This window comes from Sciurus carolinensis, chromosome X (assembly GCF_902686445.1).
Source record: "Sciurus carolinensis chromosome X, mSciCar1.2, whole genome shotgun sequence".
NCBI lineage: Eukaryota > Metazoa > Chordata > Mammalia > Rodentia > Sciuridae > Sciurus > Sciurus carolinensis.
Window position 1 is genome coordinate 24,626,717 of NC_062232.1, and position 17,781 is coordinate 24,644,497.

Below are 17,781 nucleotides of genomic sequence, written 5' to 3' on the forward strand. Positions count from 1 at the left end.
CCCTGCTATCCTTCCTGCCCCTCTGATCTCTGCAGAGTCACTTTGGTTTCTGCTTCATTGAGAAAAAAGATATCAGGTGGGTACACACAAAATTTCTGGCTGTCAGATCTGTAAGTATCTCTGAAACTGCACCCTTCTCTTTCAGTTCATCCTATAGGGATAGAAGAGGGTCCCTGCAATTTGAGAGTAATTTTACATCTGTTCTCGGGTCCCCTTTCCTGTCACCTCTGCATCTTCATTTCTCTGTCTCTCTCATCTTTAACCTCTTCCTATATACTTCTAATATTTTTTTTTGTTGTAGATGGACACAATACCTTCATTTCATTTATTTATTTTTTATGTGGTACTGAGGATCTAACCCAGTGTTTTGTGCTTCACATGTGCTAAGCAAGTACTCTACACTGAGCCCTCCCTATTTACTTTTTTTTTCCTTCTGAAACTTTTTATTGTTTTATTTTTGTTGTTGAGGCTTAAGGAAATTAACTTTGCCCATAATTCATGCAGCCTGGACTTAGTGACGCGAACTTATATTTGAGCCAATTAGTAATAAGGTCAAATTACATTCTTAGGTCTATTTAGTTGACACATGGCACTTCACCAATGACTCTTTTCATATAACCTTTAGCAAGAACTCATAAGTAGCATTGATTATGCCCCAAGAGATGAGGGACCAATGGTAATTCAGATGGGCACCTCTGAAAAGATTTGTCAGTTTCCTCTCCCATTCTAGTCAGATGGTTTTGAAAACCTTGGGGAAAGACTGAAATTCCCCACAAGTCTGAGACTGTATGCGAGTTTTTACAACATTAACTGGAAAAAACAAGAATCCCAACATGGCACCCAAACGACCTCCACAGATAAAGTCATTGACCAAATGGGCACCGTGAGTCGTTGCAGTAGGCAGGTGCTCCTTAATGGAACCTTGAAGACCAAAGAACAGGACGTTGCTGAATCCATTGCGGAAAAGAATGGGCACCAAACCTCAATAATACTCTCCAATTCCATGACATTTCAATGCCCTGAAAGCCTGATAAGTGTTTGTGAACTTGTCAAGATGCTTGTGGTCTTGAAGCAATGTCTGAACTCTTTCCAATGGAGTGAAAATGGCTTCTATTGTCCCTGCAAGTACTGCCGCCATGCCACGGGTTGCAAACTCTGGGGCACTGACGTGCTTCTGGAGAAGACAAGACAAATCCTCATACAGACCAAACATAAGTGCCAGGGTGGTGGTTTTCTGCATTAATGGCGGAAGAATTCCACAATACAAGTTTCTAAATCCATCCCTCCTCAACTGAAGCACCGCATCGTGGGTTTTGATTCCACAGAGCTGCTGTCGAAACAGGATTTTCTAAATGGGAAATGTGATGGATACGTTGTTGAAAGTTGCGCAGCAGCCACACAAGTAATGCTTCATCTCACCAACATTTGTGATGTGGGGGAGATGTCTTGTTTTGAAGACGTAAGGATTGGTGGCCTCTTTTCATGAGCTTCTGAATCCAACATGTTGCTTAAGATCTTTCGTCTTCATGAAGGATTTTTTTAACCTGTGACACCAGCTGAGCCTGGTGGTGTGAGGGATGATAGTTTTTTGGCAACTTTCCCAATTTCTTCCATTGTTACTTGTTTGTCAGGTTCTTTCTTCTGGAGTCAATTTTGATAAGTGGATTTCCCCAAAGAGCCTTGTGAAACTTTCCTATAAGGCAATGCAACATGGTGTCTCAGAAAAAGCTTTCTCCAGGCGTCCATTTCCCTAAGCTGTGAAAAGAGTGGAAGGGGTGAGCAAGATCACTAGGACCCCCTCAGTCTCTGAAACTCCAGTATCTGGGGTACAGTGGTGACAATGCCAGAATCCCTGCCTCCAGAGGCAGTGAGTGGATGCCCTTCTGCAGTGCCCGCACCGCTCGCCCGGGGCGCCAGCGATGCCCAGCCCCTCCCCGCCCTGCGGTTCCTGCGTCCTAGAGAGGCACCTCCCCAGCCCGAGAGCGCCGAACGAGCTCCAGGCAGGCAGGAGACTCAGGGGCTGAGAAGGCGTGGATCTGGGCCCGCAGCCGCTGGGCTTGGGGAGTCGGTGCCCCTATTTACTTTTTTTTGGGGGGGGGGAGGGCTGGGAATTGAACCCAGGGCCTTGTGCTTGCTAGGCAAGCACTCTACCAACTGAGCCATATCCCCAGCCCCCCTATTTACTCTTAACATTTAAAAACACTTATGCCTTAGCCAGGCATGATGGTGCATGCCTGTAATCCCAGTGGCTTGGGAGGCTGAGACAGGAGGATTGCAAATTCAAAGAAACCTCAGCAAAACAAGGTACCAAGCCATTCAGTGAGACCCTGTCTCTAAATAAAATACGAAATAGGGCTGGGAATGTGGCTCAGTAGTCCAGTACCCCTGAGTTCAATCCAAGGTACAAAAAAACACCACCAAAAAAAGAGGTTATGCCTTTCTACCCTTGTTAAGCCTTCCTCATTCCATGTTCTTCTCTTTCCTCCATTCCTTCCCATGTTTCAATGTTAAACTTTCTTTTTTTTTTTTTTATTGTACTACGGATTGAACCCAGGGGCACTTTACCACGGAGCCACATCTCCTGTCCTTTTTCTTTTTTTATATTTTGAGACTCACTAAGTTGCTTAGGGCCTTATGAAGTTGCTGATGCTGACCTGGAACTTGCAATCCTCCTGCTTCAGTCTCCCAAGGTGCTGGAATTACAGGTGTGCATCACCACACTCAGCTTCAGTGTTAAACTTCTTAAAAAGATCTACACTTGCTTCCTTCATCTCCTACCTACCATGAACTCCTTAACCCACTACAATCTCATTTCTGTCCTCCCTACACCATGAAAGTAGCTCTAGATGAAATCACTATAAATTTTCCTATTGTAAAAGCCCATGAACTCCCTTCTATTACTTACTCTCCTGGTATGATCCTATTTGTGTCAAAACATTCTCCAACTTTGGCTTTGTGATTCAGATCACTTCATGTTTTCCTCCTACATTTCTGACCATTTCTCAGCCTCTCTCTGTTTTCAGTCTATACTTTTATCACTGGTACTCCTTGGCATTTTGTCCTTGGCAATCTTCTATGGTTACTCTATAAATATTTTGGGAAGAGTGCATTCGAGCTCATGACTTCAATTATCACCTGCTTGTCCCTCTCTTCTATGATTGTGTTCAAGGTATCATTTCCTTTATGCTTTATTCTCTACTTATGGTACACTTCCTTTTGGTAGGGCTTCATTTGATGCCTGAATCACTTTTAACCACAGAACGCTATCCAGCACCTAAATATTTCTACCACAAGTTCAGTTGGTTTTTATTATTCACTTGTCAAATAAAAGCTTATTGTTAACTAACCACAGTTCAGTGGCAGTTGATCTGGTAAGAGAAATTTTTCAGTAAGATCCTGGTTCTAGAACTCATATTAATTGACTTAATAGTGATCATATAAGGACTGTTGGATTTCTTGATTGAAACTTGCAATTCCAAATTATATCCAGAAAACCCTTTAGACTTTTTAAAAGGCATGAGTCTTCAGTGCAAATGAACATATTCAAGTCTGTACAATAAGCAGAAAAATTCTGAGGCTTATTTTGGGTTATCCAGTGGCATTGTGAGATATTACTCTGATTCACTGTGGCTTAGAGATAGGTTTAAGAAAATGGGTTATACAGTTTTCCTCACACGACAGTCACCATAACCATCTAATAAAGTATGTGTGGGGTGCAGAATGAGTATGAGATTGGAATATGGTGCATCAGCCTTGCAAATAGCCACTTGTTTCCACAACGAGTGGCAATTTGCTGGATGTCAAATGAATAGTAAAATGGCTGTATTCATTCGTTGTGTGATTTCTAAATCTCTTAGGGGAAAAGAAAGGCTTTAAAAATTCTTGATTTTATACCTATTTTTTCAGGTTGTGGAATATGGATTTAATAGAAAACACTTGCACCTTGTTCCACTGAATGAGATTCCTCAGACACCATTTGCAAATGATAGACTTCTCTCCCCAAACATGCTTAGCAAGAGGACCAACACACTTTGAAAATGTCTATCAAATGAATTTAATCATAGTATAAAGACTCCAAGGGTGAGATGGGTAATGCAATCCTGCCCTGTTCACCATTACAGGTTTATTTAATGTACTCTGCACAGTGATGCTTCACATGGCACTGAGGATGCTTGATTTGGACATTAGGATGTTTCTGATCCCCCAGGAAGCTTTTCTGCCTCAACAGGTTGTAAGCCTCCATGGCTGCCTTTGATGAAGCCATTTATCTTAGTGCCAGCAGCAGGATGTTGAAAGTGTGCACATGGGAAGGTATGCAGTGGATTATACACACTTTTGTGGAGTCAGGAGATTATTATTGACAATCAGCTTGGAGAAGATTTAGGTTATATGTCCTTTTGCACAAGGTTGCTAAACTGCCTTTCTGGAAACAATAAGTGAGGAAAATAGGGAAACGTTCTTTCATCTCAGGTCCTTAGTACTTCCAGAGGATTCTCTGGTCAGGACCTGGGATGAAAAAGCTTGACTGAAAATATACACGTTAATGTCTGTACTTCTGGGTAGCATGTTGAACCCCTGTTCAAGATATTGAAAAACACAAATAATAACATGTGCATACAGCCTGTAGTGGTTAGTTTTTGCTGCATAAGGAGCTTTCCCAAAACTTGGTGGCTTTAAACAATAGTCAGTTATTTAATTCACAATTCAGTGGTCTGCCTGGGCAGTTCTTCTGATTTAGTCTGGCTCTACTAATTTTGGCTGGTTTCCTTCATTAGCCTGCAGGTGGTCAGATGATCCAAAAGAGTCTCACATGTCAGTCATTTGGCTGGTTACAGGCTGGTAGCTGACTAACTGGTTCTTCTTTGAATGGATTTTTTTCCTCCAGAAATCTAGCTGAGACTCAAATGCATGGTGACCTCAGGATCCCAAGCACAGCAATAAGAAAAACCCTAACACGCAAGAGCTTTCAATCTTCTGCTTGGGTGATGTCAGTTACTATTCCACTGGCCAAAGCAAAGCACATGGCTCAGATGCAAGGGATGGAGAAAAGTACTCCACACCTTGATAGAAGACTTGCAACATCAATATTGTAAGGCTATTATGAATACAGGGCTGGGGAAGATTTGGGGGGCATTTTTACAACTTATCACAGAGTCATTGGGAATTTGCAAAGGATTTTCATACGCATTAAACCTCACTGGAGCCATGTGAGATAGAAACTAAGATTCCCATTTCACAGATGAGTAAATGGGCTCAGAGAATCTGAGTAGCCTCACTAGGTAACAAGCAATGTCATTCTTGTCCCACAACACAGCAGCCTGAACTATAAAAATGGAAACCCTCTGTTACACTGTTATAATTCTAAAATCCCACTTTTGGTATCCCAGTGTTTTTTTTTTTTTTTCTTTTCTTCTTCTTTTGGTTTATATCAGAAGGTTCTGAAATTCAGTAAGAATCAGTCACCTCTTGGCACTTGTTAAAATGTAAATTCCAGGTTCCACAGGGAGTTCTGATTTGGTCAGTATGCTGAGAATCAGGGACCTGTGTTTTTAATAGGCAACCCCAGGAATCTCAGTGGCTTTACTTCCTCATGCTGAGAAACACTGGCTTATAATAGTAGGTGTTCCCAGCATAGCATTTTCATGCTGCAGGAAAAATTCCACTCATGACAATTCCTTTGGTCAGCTTTCCAGATTCCTAAATTAATAGCACTGGGACAATTATTTAACTTCTCTGAGTCTTTGTCTTGACATCCACAAAATAGAGATAATAATATCCCCCTCCCAAGGCTGGTGTAAACATGAAATGGAAAGCCTAAGAAGCACTGAGCCTGGTGCTTAGTAGTTGCTCAGTAAATATTTTTCTCTTGTCATCTTGAGAAACTGCAGGACCAACTGATAAGGCAAATCTATTAGAAATGGAAGAACTGTTTCTCAAGTACCAGGCATACTTGCACTGTCAGTACCCCTGAGTGAAAATGATGGTGGAATCTTCATGAGCACCTTAGAAAGCACATAGTTCTGTTTGAGGAAAAAAATTATCAGATTCTTCAGAAGCCTACGAATCATGACTGGGAACAGGGACAAGCCTGGTAGGCAGCAGCTGTTGTCATTAGAGACCAACTATATGCACAAGAGGCACAGAAGGGCTGGTCATGCCTCAACCCTTCCAGTCTTTTCCAAATTGCTGCGAACTTTTGGAGTCAGCACTATTGTCTGTATATCCCCAGACAATGACAAAATGTATAATGATTCTATATTAAGACTTGGCCTTACTCAAGTGAATTGTGTCCATGTGGTTAGAATCCCTACAAAATATTTCCTTTAATAATATAAATGAAGGATCTAAAACACAGCATGTAGTATATTATTTCCAGACCCTCTGGGGGCTTTTTTTTTTTAAGCTTCTGTGTTGAGCAAATAGCTTGTTTCCTGCAGTTTTGCTATTTCGGCACTTTCTTCCCTATTTTTTATGTTTCTTCTCTCATTGTATCTCCGTCCAGTCTGTTTCCCCTTTTTCTTCATAGCTTCTGTCTTTGTGAATTTCATGGCATTAGTTCTTTGTTCCTTCTTTCTTATTTCTAAAAAAGAAAAAGTGTCCTTTTTATCTAAACAAGCAAGAATCCAATTTAAAATATGTGTCTTTTGAGTTTCATGGTATTTGCATCGCTATCTGTGATCGTCGTCTCTACCAGTAGATGGAGCACATCTCTTACATTAAACCCCACCATAGGTTGTAGGGTGGGGTGTTTTTTTCTCTCATCTGTCATTTTTGCTGCAGTGAAATAGTAGTTGGAAGCTGGTGTAATACAAAGCAAAACTCCTAATCTTGGCTAGACTAGAGCATATACTTTTGTGACTCATGTCAACAATGCAGGGCTTAAGAGCAGCTGATCTAGATAGATGGCAGCTAAAAAAATAATCAGTTTGTGCACATGTGTATGCTTGTGTGGTCTATTTTTTTCCGAACAGCTTGGCAGTTTTGAGTCAGAAGTGCCCTTTCTCCTCTTCTCTCCTTTCCTCTCCTCCCCATTCTTCCTTTTGGATATCCAGACTTGATCTCTTGGCTCTTGCCCCTTAGCATCGAGGCTTTTAGTACACAGTGACATGCACTTGTCTGAAGACCTCAAAGTAAAATTATAGCTTGTTAGAGCTGGATGGAAATGTAAACATCATCTACTACCAAAAGCAACAAGGCCCAGGTTAACAAAAGATTCAGGTTGGGATTTGGGGCAGCCCTTGTCATTTGATCAGACTGTTGCCATCATCATTGTCATTGTTGTTACTGAGCTGTCATTCCTTAATGGTGGGCTCATGGCACGGGGAATTTCCTGATTTGCCTGTTTTAACTAAAGTTGCCAAACAATGCTGTCAAACAGCTGATTTGATCTTTTTCATCAAATCAACCAGCTGTTTTAACTTTGCCATTTGTTGGGGAAGATGCAAGCCTCAGCTTTTGAATGAATTTGTTCCGTATGTTGCCTGCTGCGGTTATCATGTGCATTTGGGTACTTAGATACTTAAGAGAGTCCTGAAGGTCCATTATTATCAACTGGGATACTCAAAAATACCCCACATGTTCCTGGGTACTATTACTGTTCTGTAGCACTTGAATCTTTGAGCTGAGAACTTGGGAATCTGCATATATAACCACTTCCCTCAAGTGACTCTCTTACACCTGAAGTTAGAGAACATAAGACTTAATAACAGGGGTGGAGTGGTGGGGACAGGAAGGATGGTGGAATGAGACAGACATTATTACCCTGTACGCATGTATGATTACACTACCAGTGTGACTCTGCACCAGGCACAGCCAGAGGAATGAGAAGTTATGCTCCATTTGCATACAGTGTGTCAAAATGCATCCTACTGTCATGTATAATCAATTAGAACAAATAAAATTTTTTTAAAAAAACAAAATGGAAAAAAAAAAGAATTAGGAGCTGGGGAGATAGCTCAGTTGGTAGAGTGCTTGCCTTGTAAGCACAAGGCCCTGGGTTCGATCCCCAGCACCCAAAAAAAAAAAAAAAAAGAATTAATGACAATGATCACCAATTCTTTGCTGCATCTCACCTGCCTGGGCCGGGTCTCCTCCACTTTCCATTTCCATTCTGGGGAAAGCAAATCTAGGGTTTCAGAACTTGGGGACCAGTGATGCCAAATTATTTCATATTTTTCCAAGTGAGGGCTGGAATTTTTCTTTATAAAAACACTGAAGAAGTGAGGCCCTAAGCAACTTAGTGAGAACCTGTTTCAAAATAAAAAATAAAAGGGCTGGAGATGTGCTCAGTAGTAAAGTGCCTCTGGGTTCAATCCCCAGTATAAAGAAACAAACAGTAAAGAATAGTTCATTTCCATTCTGGTGAAGCCAGTCACTTTTTCTAATGATGAGCAAATAAAGAATGTTTATCCTGAAACATTATGAGAATCACGGGCTGGCATCTTATGGTATATATACATATATACCATATATATGTATATATACCATATTATATATATATATACATGTATATATACCATATATATATATACACACACATGCATATATATATATGTATATTTTTTTCATACCAGGGATTGAGCCCAGGGGTGCTTGACTACTGAGTCACATCCCCAGCCCTTTTTGTGTTTTATTTTGAGCAGGGTCTCAATAAGTTGCTGAGGCTGTTTTTGAACCTGTGATCCTCCAGCCTCAGCCTCCCAAGTAATTGGGATTACAGGCATGCACCACCGGGTCCAGCTTTATGGGAGATTAATGGTATAATAGGACACCATAAACAATCTCTTCCCTGTTGCACATATATTTGAAGATTCTAATATTTATCATCTATGACCAGAAACTTCATACCAAAAAGTCAAAATAACTGCTGTTTAAAATAGAAAGTTAATGTAGAAGGATAAAGATTTGGCTGACTCCAAGATATTTTCCAAGTGCCCAGGATCCTCCTAGCTGCATGTTAGGGGTTTGGGGCAGAGGCTGCCTTTTTCATAAGTAATGGAATCCTTGTTGATTTCAAAGGCTGTCTAAAATCTAATCAAGGTTACATTTCCCAGTTTCCCTCGTGGGTATTTGTGACCATGTAATTAAGTTCTAGAGAATGAAATATAAACAGGTATGAGTGGGTTCTCTGGGATGGATGTTTACAGGTTGCTGACTGGTTTGGGAGTGTGCCCTTTTTGTCTTATTCTGCCCCTCTTTCCTTGCATGTGACAAGTGACAGTTACATCTTGAATCCTCATGGACTATGAGGCAACCTAGAAGATGAAAACCAGAGTTCAGGATGGCAAAATAAAAACAGAGTTTAGGTTTCTGATGACTTTGTGGTACCACTACACCAGCTCCAGAGAGACCAACTTTAGCAAGCATGTTATACAAAGAATAAACCTAGTATGTTTTGCTATTTTTTTTAGTTTTACATTTTATATGCTGATGAAACTAGTTCTGATACAAATTATAAACCTCAAGTTACAAACTAGTGGTATTCTCATACTTTAACCCTACATCATAATCACCTGGGAGATTGCAAACCATAGACTGCTGGGCCCCATCTTCAGAGTTTCTGCATGAGCAGCTCCGGGTGGGGCCTGAAAATTTGCATTTCTAAAAAGTTCCCATGTGATGTTAATGCTGCTGGTCCCAGGACCACACTTTGAGAACTATTCTTCTATCATGATCATCTTACCTTTGAAAACAGGTTCTTATTCTAATCATTTAGGATTAGCATAGGTGAACACGTATCACACATTTCAGTTGATATTGTGTGAGTTTTCTCCCTACTTCAATAAATTAATACAAATTCTATAGTCTATTTGTTCAGAGCCAAATCACTTTTAGCATACTTGGTATAAGAATGGTGCCATATCTGGGTTGTCCATGAAAGCTTCATTCTCCACCCCGTGTCCCTGCCCCATCACTAATTCCTCTATTAACCTTTTAACCAAAATATGCAAACAACTTCCAGAAGCCTCTTACATTCTACAGGAAATTCTTTCACTGTAGTCAATTCAGGCTAAGTTCACAGTTGGAGCAGAAAGCAGTCCATTCTCTTTATTCATGCTGGGCAAAAGACCCTTTTCTTATATCTGGGAGGCAAAAACACATGTAGATACAGAGGACAAATGTGTTCCTTCCCATAAGCTAAAATTCAAGATCAAAATCTATTTCATTAGTGGCTTCTGTCCAAGGTGAGTGCTGATTTGCATTTGGTTACTTCTTTCTAGGAGCTGCTCTTTCTTTGTACCTTTTTGCTAATTGGGTTAAGTCTAGCCCTTCCTTTATGGCCCTTCCCAGCTCCTCCATCCTTCCCCAGGGGGTTCCTATTTCCACTAACATTTCCAAATCTCTTTTCCTAATTCCACCATAGAGTGTACTTAGGAATTAGACCTATCTTGATAAAAAAAACTTTACTAAATAATTACTATGTAAGTATTGGCAAGTGATGAAACTTGCTAAAATTAAGCCACCACATTTGGAAAAATGCAACCAATTCCGTGTACCTCATAGGGTTGAGGTAAAGGTGAATTAGATAATGCTTACAAAGGGCTAAGCTCAGTTTCCATGCCCTGGTGAGTACATAATAAATAGTATCTGTTATCATTAATGGTAGAGTTTTGATCCACTAAAGAAAAATTCAGTCCCTATATAACTAAAATATGGCCCACAAAAGAAAAAATGGGCACACTGGACTTCATCAAATTAAAAAAATTTGCTTTGGGCTAGGGCTCAGTGGTAGAGCATTTGCCCAGCATGTGTGAGGCACTGGGTTTGATCCTCAGCACCACATAAAAATAAATAAATAAAATAAAGGTACTGTGTCCATCTATAACTAAAAATATTTTTAAAAAAACATTTGCTTTGGACTGGGGAGATAGCTCAGTTGGTAGTATGCTTGCCTTGTAAGCACAGGGCCCTGGGTTCAATCCCCAGCATCGCAAAAATAAATAAATAAATAAATAAATTTGCTTTGCAAAAATCTCTATTTAAGAGGATGAAAAGATAAGTCACCAATGAAGAAAAATATTTGCAAATCATATATTCAAGACTCATCCAGAATGTATGCAGAAGTCACTAAATTCAACTGTAAAGAAACATTTTGATTAGAAAATAGGCATAAGATTTAACAAAAACTTCACCAAAGAGGATATTTGGGTTGCAAATAAATATATGCAAAGGTGTTTCGGATCATTAACTATTAGGGAAATGTAAATTGAAACCATGACAATGCACCACTCCGTTAGAATGGTTAAAGAACAATTACTAATAATTCTTGACATTCATATCTGCTGATAAGAACCCAGAGACACTGAATCTCTCATACACTGCTAGTGGGAATGTAGAATGTTACAGGTGCTCTAGAAAGTAGTACGAAAGTTTCTTTTTTAAAAAAAATTAAGCATACACTTCCCATATAACTCAGCAATCATTACACATCTGGGCATTTATCTTAGAGAAATGAAAATTTATGTTCACACAAAAACCTACACATGAATATTCATAGTGGTTTTATATGTAGTGGTCCTAAACCAGAAACAAACCAAATGTGTTTCAACAAAAAGTTAAATTGTAGTACATTCATTCCATGGAATAGTACTTGGCAACAAAAAGGAATGAATTACTGATACATGTAACAACTTGGATGGATTTTAAAAAGGCCAATATGTTGAGTGAAAAAAATCTATCTCAAAAAGCTGCATACAATATGCTTCCATTTATATAAATTCTTGAAATGACAGAATTATAGAGATGGGGAACAGAAAAGGAGTTGCCAAGGGTTAGGAAAGAGGAGGGGAGAGAGGAAAAGAGGTATGACAATAAATGGGGCAGCATGAAGGAGGTCCTTTGTGGCAATGGAACAGTGACTGATTGTGGCAGGAGTTTCACAAACACATGTATGTGATAAAATGCTATAGAATTATACACAGACATACAAAAGTAAAAAAGAGTACATGCAGCTGGGTGCACTGATACACACCTGTAATTCCAGCAGCTAAGCTAGGAGGATGGCAAGTTCAAAGTCAGTCTCAGCAACTTATCGAGGCCCTAAGCAACTTAGCGAGGTCCTGTCTGTAAATAAAATACAAGAATGACTGGGAATGTGGCTCAGTGGTTAAGTACCTCTGGGTTCAATTCCTAGTACCAAAAGAAAAAAAAAAAAAAAAAAGAAGAATGTATGTGAAACTGGTGAAATTGGAGTAAGATCTGTAGTCTAGTAAACTGTATTGTGCCAATTAATTTGCTGGTTGGATGAAGCACAATAGTTACATAAGATGTCACACTGGAGGGAGCTGGGTGATGGGTACATTGGCCTGGATGATATTTGCAGTTTCTTGTGAATTTGTATTTAAAATAAAAATTTAATAACAACAAAATTGAAGTCCCAGTCTGAGTATCAACAACCACATGAATCAGTAAAATGAATGAAAAAGAAAACCTATCAGTAATACTGATTTTCATATTGAATTCATTGGATAAAAACTAAATTTTGGAGAGACATATGACTGAGAGTGAAATTTCCAAAAACAATTACCAGGCTGTTTTTTTTTTTCTTATTATTATTCTAGCCATCTGCCATGCTATCACCAGAATTCTAACAGCCTACAGAGTATTGAGTAGAGAAAAAGATTTCTTTAAAGAAATTCAGGGTTGATTTATTCTCTGATCACAATGTACTTTTCTCTCCATTATGCAAGTGTCTAATTTTCTAGCCACTTTTGAGTTCTAGGAAGTGACGATAAGGTGACTTTTATAGCACCTTTCCTAAGCACGAAGAGTTAAAAGCGGGTGGTGATGTCAAATAGCATTAAAAAGTCACTCAGAGTTGTATTCAGCAAAAGGACAGCTTAAAAGAGCAACAGAGCAATTCAGCCCTTAAGCAGAAACCTTATTTATATGCCACATTTCAGCTGGGAAGAGATTTTATGGCCAAATCTTAGAGCCTTAAAGATGAAGTCTATAACATAAACACCCTAGCAGCATTAACTCTAACAGCACAAGGCAAGCTTGGCACAGACCTCCATTTATTATTTTGGTTCTCTTCTGCATGAAAGACATTTCAATAGTCAGTGCAACACTTCCATTTATATGAGCCTCATCTCTGAACTTTAGACATGATACAAAGCTATGTGTAAAATTGAATTATAAACCTTAATGCATATCTTAACTCCCAGAATAGATTCAGACTTAGGGTTCCAGAATGGAATTTCATCACTCCTTTCCCTCTGATAAGACAGAGTTATGGGTTTAGGACAGGTAAACAAAGGTTTAATTCTAATTTGCTCTGGCTGCTTCTTTCAGGAAGGGGTAAAGGCCTAGGAACTACTAACTTTTTCTTTCTTAACAGCTAGGTCAGTTTCATTAATTTAAAATAAGGCAATGGGTAGAGAGAGTAACAAAAGCTCTATCAATTATCTGCTGTCTATAAATCCTGCCTCCAAACCTTCACATACACTGTTTCCTCCATTTGGAGGGTTCTTCTGTCTTCTTCTCTCCCCTCAAACTGCCCCTCCCCCAACCTTTCTAGTCAATTCCTACTCATCTTTCATAATTTAGCTCCAGTCTTACTTCCTAAAGGAAGCTCTAGATTGTATTGTATTCTCTCTTGCCATCCTGGATTTCTGTCATAGGCTGTATCACAGGTGCAATTAAAAATTAATTTCATGGTTAATTTTCATATTGTATCTCCTCTGCTATACTATAAAGTCTATCAGGACAGAGAGAGATCTGATTTATACAGATCTATATCCCTAGTACACAGCATAGTGCCTGGTATATAGTAGGTACTCAACAAATGTTTGTTGAATACAGAATGAATGAAGGTAGAAGCAGAAGCAGAGAAATGGTAATAATTGTAATATCTAACATTTATTGAGCTAGGCACTGCATTAAATGCTTCCCATATGTGCTGGGCACAGTAGTGCACATCTGTAATCCCACAGATTGGGGAGACTGAAGCAGGAGGATAGCAAGTTTGAGTTCAGCCTCAACAACTTAGTGAGGCCCTAAGCAACTTAGCGAGACCCTGTCTCAAAATAAATAATAAAAAGGGCTGGTTCAATCCCCAATACATAAAAAAAAAAAATGCTTCCCATATGTAATGCAATTAAATTCTTACAAGCCTAAGAGATGAGCACCATTCTTAACCACATTTAACAGAGAAGAACACTGAGGTTTTCTAGAGTTGGAGGTTACATAGCTGGTAATATATTTAGTCACATAACAGCTTCTTTCACATTTTTCACCCTCTTCTTCTTCCTCTATCCAATCTATATGGATACTACCCTTTCTTCGTGAATAAAATTCCTGATGTAAATGTTGGAGAGAGGTAACTTTGTCCTGGACACTCTTTGAGGACATTGCTCCCTAGGGAGAAGTTGTTTCTACAGCAAACATTTGATTGGAGTGACCAAGGGCAGATGGAGTTGGCTGATTCAGGGCTTCAATATATCTCAGTGGCAGTCTGTGTGTGTTAGGACGATACGCTGAGGCAGGTTCAAAAGAGCTGTTCTGCTCATTCTAATATATATGGTAATACTGTACTTTAGTTATAGGGTAATATTTTTTTTATCTAAGAGTCTAAAAGTTCTTTTTCAATATATCAATTTCAAAAACAATATAATTTTAAATAGGGACTCATAATACTATTGAAAATCAAATATGTCAGCAGCAAACTACCAATATTTAAATTTTCTCAAATCTGACTCAGGGTCCTCCCCCAACCTTTGCCAGCTACTGCTATCACCACAACTATCATGGTTTAGCAGTTTTTAAATATATGTTACATACCAAGTAGGCTGCACTAGCTTTCTCTGTGGCATTTGGAAACACATTAAAAATGTGCAGTTTGACTTTTTATCCCCTTCACACCCTCTGCTTTTCCCTTTTGGAGAGCTCAGAGGGAGGCGAAGTGGGAAGAAAATCAGCCCAAAGAAAAGAAAATGTAATTTTATTCCTGTAGAAAACAATGTGCAAAAGCAGGTCTATTGTTCTTAATTCAGGTTCTGGTTCCCATGCCTGCCTTCTTGTGACTATTGTTTTATTTTTGTTTAACTGTGATTTTTAAAATTTTTTTTATTTGTTCTAATTAGTTGTACATGAAGGTAGAATGCATTTATACATTTTGATGTATCATAAATAAATGGAGTGTAATTTCCTTTTTCTCATTGTACATATTGTAGGATCATATCGGTCATGCAGTCATATATGTACATGAGGTAATAATGTCTGTTTCACTCTCTATCCTTCCTACCCCCATACCCCTTCCTCTCCCTTCACTACCCTCTTCCTAACATAAAGTAACTCTATTCTTCCCTACTCCCCACCTTATTGTGAATTAGCATCTGCATATCAGAGAAAACATTCAGTCTGGTTTTTTGGGTTTGGCTTATTTCGCTTAGCATAATATTCTCTAACTCCATCCATTTACCAGCAAACATCATAATTTCATTCTTCTTTAAAGCTGAATAATATTCTATTGTATACATATAACACATTTTCTTTATCCATTCATCTGTTGAAGGCCCCTAGGTTGGTTCCATACTTTAGCTATTGTGAGTTGAGCTGTTATAAACATTGATGTGGGTTTTTTTTTTTTTTTTTTTTTTGGGTGCTGGGGATCGAACCCAGGGCCTTGTGCTTACAAGGCAAGCACTCTACTGACTGAGCTATCTCCCCAGCCCTATAAACATTGATGTGGCTGCATCACTGTAATATGCTGATTTTAAGTCCTTTGGGTATAAACCAAGGAGTGGGATAACTGGGTCAAATGGTGGTTCCACTCTAAGTTTTCTGAGGAATCTCCACACTGCTTTCCACAGTGGTTGCACCATTTTACATTCCCACCAGCAATGTATGAGTTTACCTTTTCTCCCACATCCTCGCCAACATTTAATGTTGCTTATAGTCTTAATAATTGCCATTCTGAATGGAGCGAGATGAAATCTTAGTTTTTATTTGCATTTCTCTAATTGCTAGAGATGTTGAACTTTTTTATATATTTGTTGATCAATTGTATATCTTCTTCTGTGAAGTGTCTATTCAGTTCCTAAGCCCATTTATTGATTGGGTTATTTGTTTTTTTGGTGTTAAGTTTTTTGAGTTCTTTATATAGCCTAGAGATTAATGCTTTATTTGAGGATTAATGCTTTATTTGAGGTGCATGTGGTAAAGATTTTCTCACAATCTATAGGCTCTCCCTTTACATTATTGATTGTTTCTTTTGCTGAGAAGAAGCTTTTTAGTTTGAATCCATCCCATTTATTGATTCTTGATTTAACTTCTTGCACTTTAGGGGTCTTGTTAAGGAAGTCAGTTCCTAGGCTGACATGGTGAAGATTTGGGCCTACTTTTTCATTTAGAAGTTTTCTTGCATTTATCTCTTTTTTTCTATTGATTGATTGATTGATTGACAGATGTGCCTGGAAGGAAACCAGGGCCTCACACATGCTAGGCAAGTGCCCTACCAGTGAACTACATCCCCAGCCCCAGTATTTCCCTCTCTCTATGCCAGTCTTTGTACCCCTGCTATTCCATTTTAGGCTTTGGTTTCAGCTTATTTTAGTACTGTTCTCGAAGAATCCCATTTTCCTTCACTATGTTCATTCAATTTATCTGCATCCTTTTCTAATTCTCCATTCCTTCTTAGTTTCCCAGATCTTAGATGAAGGGTTATGGAAAATAATATTCCTGCAAAACAGCTCCCCAAGAAAAAGGGAGGGACAATGCAGGTGGGGGTGGGGAACTAGCTAAGGATTAACCTCCCAGTAAATCCTTCCCTAATAATAATGGGACCTAAATAAAAGGGGCAAATACTGAATGCTGGACCCTAAGCTTTGACCTTCTCCCATCGCAAATTAGTCCTAAATGAAGGCACAGCAAATACTGAAACTCTGGGAAACACTGGATCCCAGAGAATGAAAAGCAATGGGAAAAATTTCAGTATCCATCCCTTGGGATCTGAACTCCTCTCTCCCCAAATAATAATTAGTTTTAACCTTTTTATAACTACCCTCAAGCACTAGACCTATCTTGTTTTCAGCTCCAACGTATTTTCTTCTGTGTCCCTTTTGGTTAATGAATTTTATATCCTTAATTAATATATATATATATATATATATATATATATAAAATCTCTCCACAATTTTTCCTAATTTCCAGCTCTATATTTCTTTTTGAGGCTTACTTTTGGCAGAGTACTCACTTACTTATTTATTCTTTGATTACTGGGTTTAGTTGGCAAGACTTTTTGTCCCTGCTTTTGGTCTTCATATGTGTGTGGACTAAACCGTTTGAAGCAGTGACTGAAGGCATATGGAAGAACACTGAGGCTGAGACAGAAGGACTGTGCTCAAGTCTCAACTTTGCCACTTAATCATCAGAACCTCATCTGTAAAATGGAAATAATGATATTACCAGCTCTACTAAGGGATAAAATAAGATAAAATATATAAACAGACTGCAAATGTCTCCTACTTGAAAGATTTTTTTTAATCTTCATGGAACTGACATTCCACAAAATGGCATCTCTTTCCAGTTAACACGAGGTCAAAATAAAATGATGAAAAATGCTAAATTAAGCATTAGAAGTTTAAAATCATATCAAATTCTCCAAGAGGTTCTAATTAACCTCTTGGTAAAAATATCCTGGTAGTGTTGTCACTGAGAATGCAGGCAGTAAGTATATCTCTGAGCTATAGAACGTGTCTTTGTGTCAGAGGAGGCTATGGAGGAAGTCATGGCATATGAAAAGCAATTTGCAATATTAAAGTAAAATTAGAATTAAAAGAG

At 38.8% G+C, this 17,781-nt stretch overlaps 1 non-coding gene and 1 pseudogene across 1 annotated transcript; both read right to left on the minus strand.

Moving 5' to 3' along the window:
- Positions 1–610: 610 nt before the first annotated feature.
- LOC124972675 (mitochondrial nicotinamide adenine dinucleotide transporter SLC25A51-like) lies at positions 611–1,664 on the minus strand (annotated as a pseudogene).
- A 425-nt stretch (positions 1,665–2,089) lies between these two features.
- Positions 2,090–2,177, minus strand: Trnaa-agc (transfer RNA alanine (anticodon AGC)). Its single transcript has one exon. It is a non-coding gene; the product is annotated as a tRNA-Ala (tRNA).
- Between the last annotated feature and the right edge of the window lie 15,604 nt (positions 2,178–17,781).